This window comes from Heterodontus francisci, unplaced genomic scaffold (genome assembly GCF_036365525.1).
Source record: "Heterodontus francisci isolate sHetFra1 unplaced genomic scaffold, sHetFra1.hap1 HAP1_SCAFFOLD_58, whole genome shotgun sequence".
NCBI lineage: Eukaryota > Metazoa > Chordata > Chondrichthyes > Heterodontiformes > Heterodontidae > Heterodontus > Heterodontus francisci.
This window is the reverse complement of record NW_027142006.1, coordinates 8,314,021-8,320,315: the sequence shown is the minus strand read 5'-3', so window position 1 is coordinate 8,320,315 and position 6,295 is coordinate 8,314,021. Positions and strand designations below refer to the sequence as shown.

General features: G+C 44.4%; 1 non-coding gene across 1 annotated transcript; it reads left to right on the top strand.

Moving 5' to 3' along the window:
* The first annotated feature begins 1,006 nt into the window (after nucleotides 1–1,006).
* trnat-cgu (transfer RNA threonine (anticodon CGU)) lies at nucleotides 1,007–1,078 on the top strand. The gene has a single exon. It is a non-coding gene; the product is annotated as a tRNA-Thr (tRNA).
* The last annotated feature ends 5,217 nt before the right edge of the window (nucleotides 1,079–6,295 follow it).

Genomic DNA, 6,295 nt, shown 5'->3' with positions numbered 1-6,295 from the left:
TGAAGTGACAGTCACTGCTCCGAAAGTAATTCACTTTAGGTGAATTAAGATGACTTGGTACTATATAACTGGCGAATGCACAAGAGGTCGCGGGGGACTATTGGGGGTGGGACGGAGGCGGCGATGGCAACCTTTGAGGGTATTTTTGGGTCTAAGTTGTTTTCTGTGATAAATTGAGTCGCTCCATCTTTAATCCTGGCAGCTGCCTGAATGTCACAGACAGTGACGTTTCAGTGGAAGAGGCTGCATTTGCGCATGTGCTAGTACAGCGTCACCTGGTGGTTGCATTGTCAGCAAATGCAGCGTTTTAACTTTGGCTCCACGATGACATTTATTTCCTCAATTAAAATAGGTCTTGAGTGCCTTAATAACTTCTTCACACGTAGCCTACACACTCCCTCCATGGCAGACAATAGTGTACTGACCTGCTCCATGTCTGGCTTCTGCACGAGACCCGATGCAGTACGATACCTTGCAAACCTCCGGAACCATCTCGGCCACTCCTCGGCTTGGTTCAGTCCAGTGACCTTTTCAAAGGTACAGGCAAAGATTTCTCCATCATTGCTTTGGTTTACTGTGGCCCAACATATAATATTCTGATATCTGTCAAGGCTCAGTACACAATTTATAAGAATCTGACGGTTAAAATAACCTGAGTTTACTCTACACATCTTGCATTGAAGGTTTCATCGACAACTCTCCATGAGGTGCCGGACAGATTATATTACATCACTTCCTGTGATGATGCACATAGTCTATTTATATAATCAGCCCAGTAACAACCCAATGTCCACTCTTATATTATTGTACAGATGTGAGAAAAGCTGAGGATGAGAATGGAACGTCTGAATGAAGATTTCATGATGCTGATGATGTAAATGAGGCTGATCTGTTTCCCATTCCACAATCCCTCTTTATTTCTGTGCATGTTTCTCGATGCTGTTTCAACCAATCTGAAAAAGAATCACAAATCCTCCTCTGGAGCCTCAGGTGTTTATTAACAAAAGGCATGGTGGCCAAGTGGTAAGGCGTCAGTCTCGTAAACTGAAGATCACGGGTTCAATCCTCGTCTGTGCCTTATGATTAGTTTCTCACTTTAAATGTGATGTTAACAGAAAAGATGTCCGTTGCATTTGTTTTGGCCATCTGGAAATCAGTGTGATGTTACACTTTATCCTGGACACTGGGAAGAACATGAGGAGTAGCCACATGGTCCCTCGAGCCTTCTCTGCCATTGATAGAGTGAAAATAACTGAGGTCCAAGCACTCAACCTTATTACTGTGCATTTGCTTGATATTTAACAGAGCTATTCTATTAATCCCACATCCCGCACTCCTGTCCTTTCCCCCATTGTCCTGTTATATTTTCCATGTCAGGTATTTATACAATTCCATTTAGAGTTAACATTGAATCTGCTTCCACTGACCTTTCAGGATTGCATTCCAGACCAGAGCAACACACTGCTGAAAAAACAATCTCCTCATCACAACTCTAATTCTTTTGTCAATTACTTTAAATGTGTTTCCTCTGGTTACTGACCCTTCTGTCACTGGCAACACTTTCTCCTTCTTCACTCTATCAAAACTCTTCAGGATTTGCATTTCCTGCTGCCTTTGCTGATAGAACAAGGCTGAGCACACATCACCAAAAGGAATATGATTGGCTCTGAATCACATTTATCTTTCCTGTCAATCTGATGTGGACCTTGTATTTTCCCGGAACCAAACAACCTGAGCAACAAGTGTGGGTTCCAGTGATTCCCACCGTTCTGAGAGAGAGAGGATGTGATAATGAGCCAGATAGAAGAAAGGAAAGAGATAGAGAGTAAAATAGACCTGGTCTGTTTCTACTAACCCCCGGCCCCCTAAAATGGCATCATTTTCTCCTGCCTCTTCACATTCTAATCCATTAATTAATGCAATCCTTTCATCTGGAACATAGAACATCGAACAGTACAGCACAGTACAGGCCCATCGGCCCATGATGTTGTGCCGAACCTTTAACCAACTCCAAGATCAAACTACCTACATACCCTTCATTCTACTATCATCCATGTACCTATCCAAGAGTCACTTAAATGTCCCTAATGTATCTGCTTCCACTACCACCGCTGGCAGTGCATTCCACGCACCCACCATTCTCTGTGTAAAGAGCCTACCTCTGACATCTCCCCGAAACCTTCCTCCATCACCTTAAAATTATGCCCCCTGGTGATAGCCCTTTCTGCCCTGGGAAAAAGTCTCTGGCTATCCACTCTATCTATGCCTATCATCATCTTGTACCCCTCTATCAAGTCACCTCTCATCCTTCTTCGTTCCAATGGGAAAAGCCCCAGCACCCTCAACCTTTCTTCGTAAGACATGCCCTCCAGTCCAGACAGCATCCTGATAAATCTCCTCTGCACCCTCTCTAAAGCTTCCACATCCTTCCTATAATGAGACGACCAGAACTGAACACAATATTCCAAGTGTGGTCTAACCAGGGCTTTATAGAGCTGCAGCATAACCTCGCGGCTCTTAAACTCAATCTCCCTGTTAATGAAAGCCAACACACCATACGCCTTCTTAACAACCCTATCAAACTTGGGTGGCAACTTTGAGCGATCTATGGACATGGACCCCAAGATCCCTCTGTTCCTCCACACTACCAAGAATCCTGTCTTTTAGCCTGTATTCTGCATTCAAATTCGACCTTCCAAAATGAATCACTTCACACTTTTCCAGGTTGAACTCCATCTGTCCCTTTAATTCCTGTTTCCTAATCCATTGATGTTTCACAATGTACTGAACTGTCCCAATCCATTGATCTAACTCAGTCTATAGAATTTCCCAATCCACTGATATTTTCCAGTCCATTGACTTTCCCAATCCATTGATGGTTCCTGACCATTGACATTCCCAATCCATTTATATTGCCTGTGATTTCAAAGCAACTGTGGAATACAAATAGTATCAGTATTATCAGATACATCGAGACGAGGTGCAATAGCCAAGTGGACAGATGTCACGTTTATAAAGAATAAAGCACTGGCTCGATATTTGTCAAGTCTATCACTGGATCTGAACTCTCAACCTACTGTTTTTCTGTGGGTCTGCTGACTTGTATATGTGAAGAACCATTGGATGTTTCTCAATCATCTGACTTTTCTCATTCTTGTGCCATATTTGTTCCTTTGGGTTCACCAGTGAAGAAAATTATTCCCTATTACATTTGGTGAAGACTTTAATAACCTCACATCCTTGTGTCTCACCATCTCAGGTCAAACTCCCAACAGAAACTTTAAACATTTAACTATTCTGCTGGAAACATTTTCAAGGGCACAGACATTCCTTCATTACGCTTCCTTCTTTGACATGTGATTGACAAATATGTGTGTAATGGAGAGAGTGAGTGTGAAAAAAAGAGAGAGAGAGAGTGCGATAGAAAGTTAGAGGACCAGCTAAAGAGAGATAGAGAGAGAGAGGCAGAGAGAGGTAAAGCGATAGACAGAGAGAGAGAGAGAGAGAAGGAGAGAGAGTCATTGAGTCCTGGAGTCACTACAGTACAGGAAGTCATTTTGCCCATCAAGCCCATGTAAATCAATCCATTCAGTCCCATTCCCCCGCTCTATCCCCATCGCCCTGTAAGTTATCTAAACCTGTCATATTTATTATAATCTTGTACATGTCTATCAAATCTCCCCTCAATCTCCTTTGCTGCAAGGAGAACAACCCCAGCTTCTCCAAACCAACCTTACAGCTAAAATCCCTCATGTCTGGAACCATTCTGGTAAATCTCCTCCACCCTCTCAAGGACACTCACATCCCTCCAAAAGTGTGTTGACTAGAACTGGATGCAATTCTCTGGTTGTGGACCGACTGGAAATTTATACAGGATCAGCATAACTTCCCTACTTTTGTACTCAGTACCTCTATTTATGAAGCCCAAGATCCCATATGCTTTGCTAACTACTTTCTCAATGTGTCCTGCCACCTTCAAAGAACTATGCATATGAATCCCCAGGTTTTTATTCCTAAAAATATGCTTTCTTCATATAAATCTGTAAAAAATGCATTATACAACAGTTCAAAACAGCACCAAGTTGACATTCCAAAAAGTGCAAAGGAAATCAGTTTTCTTCAATACAGGAGTGAGTTGCCTCACAACCCTTCCACTCCATTTTACCTGACATGGACATTTTACAGCAAACCCATATCTGGTGGATACAGCACGAGGGGCTTCCAATGGGTCCAGCTGCCCAGTTAACTATGGCGGGGGGACCTTACACAGTGGTCTTTCCCCATTGAGCCTTTGCAGTGGCTACCCCAAGCTTTAGTGCGCCCCTCAGCACGTAGTCCTGGACCTTGGAATGTGCCAGTCTGCAAAACTCGGTCGTGGACAACTCTTTGCACTGCAAGACCAGCAGGTTTCGGGGAGACCAAAGAGTGTCTATCACCAAATTGATGGTCCTCCAGCATCAAGCTGTGTGTAGATCTCCAGTACGCAAACTCCAAGTGTCACTACGTGCTGAGGTTCTATCTGTCCCCGGTGTTGCGAAGGATGGGCCTGGGCACATTGCCGCGGAATGCTCCATGCAGTTGGGCCGTGCCTTACCACCTATCCTTCGTGGAGCAGTTTCTGCGGGAAAACACCTTTGACCACCGGTCCATCAGGCAGTGGTCTGCACGGAATGTCCTCAAGGCCCTACGGGAAAAGGAAACGGTGGATCCTGTCGGATGGTTCCCCGAGCAGACCGTCAAAGTCATTTGGCGGAATGCCTCATCACCAGAACTTTCAAACAAGCACCAAGACGTAGCTTGGCTGGTGGTGAGAAGGGCCCTCCCCGTCAGATCCTTCATGCACACCCGAAGTCTCGCCCCCTCCGCACAGTGCCCCCGCGTTGGCTGTGGTGGGGAAGAGACGGTCGCCCACCTCCTCCTGGAATGTGCCTTCGCAAAGCAGGTATGGAAAGAAATGCAGTGGTTTTTGTCAAGGTTCATCCCAAGCAGCTCTGTAACACAGGAGTCTGTGCTCTACGGGCTGTTCCCAGGGACGCACACCGAGACAAACATCAACTGCTGCTGGAGGACTATCAATTCGGTGAAAGACGCCCTTTGGTCTGCCCGAAACTTGCTGGTCTTCCAGCGCAAAGAGTTGTCCACCACCGAATGTTGCAGACTGGCACATTCCAAGGTCCAGGACTACGTGCTGAGGGACGCACTAAAGCTTGGGGCAGCCGCAACAAAGGCTCAATGGGTAAAGACCACAGTGTAAGGTTCCCCCACCAAGCTGAACTGAGGGGCTGGATCCATGGGAAACCCCTCGAACTGTATCGTTAATATTCTCAATTGCTGTAAATGTAAAACTGTAATTGACATGACAATTGTGAAACGGAAGGGTTGGGAAGAAACTCATGACAGTATTGAAGGAAACTGATCCCCCTTGCAATGTTTGTATTTTTGGTGCTGTTTGGAAACTGTTTGGCAATGTAATTTTTACAGATTTTTATGAATAAAGTATATTTTGGAAATAAAAAAAAAAGTAAGGTTCCTCCCACCAAGCTGAACTGAGGGGCTGGATCCATGGGAAACTCCTCGAACTGTTTTGTTGATATTTTCTTTTGCTGTAAATGTGAAACTGTAATTGGCATAACAATAGTGAAATGGAAGGGTTGTGATGAAACTCATGAGAGTATAGAAGGAAACTGATCTCCCTTGCAATGTTTGTATTTTTTGGTGCTGTTTGAAACTGTTTGGCAATGTAATTTTTGCAGATTTTTATGAATAAAGTATATTTTGGAAAAAAAAAAAGTTCAAAGCAATACAGTGGTTTTTGTCATGGTTTATTCCAAGCAGCTTGGTAACACAGGAGTCTGTGCTCTATAGACTGTTCCCAGGGATGCACACTGATACAAATATCAACTGCTTGGAGGACTATCAATTCAGCGGGAGATGCCTTTTGGTTTGCCAGAAACTTGCTGCTCTTCCAGTGCAAAGAGTTTTCTGTGACGGAATGTTGCAGACTGGCACGTTTCAAGGTCCAGGACTACATGCTGAGGGGCGCACTTAAGCTTGGGGCAGCCGCAGCAAAGGCTCAATGGGGAAAGGCCACAGTGTAAGGTCCCCCCACCAAGCTGAACTGAGGGGCTGGATCCATGGGAAATCCCTCGAACTGTATCGGGAAAATTCTGTGTGCTGTAAATGTAAAATGACAATGAAATGGAAGAGTTGTGAGGCAACTCATGATTGTATAGAAGGAAACTGATCACCTTTGCACTGTTTGTATTTTTTGACTTAATGCTGTTTTAAACTGTTT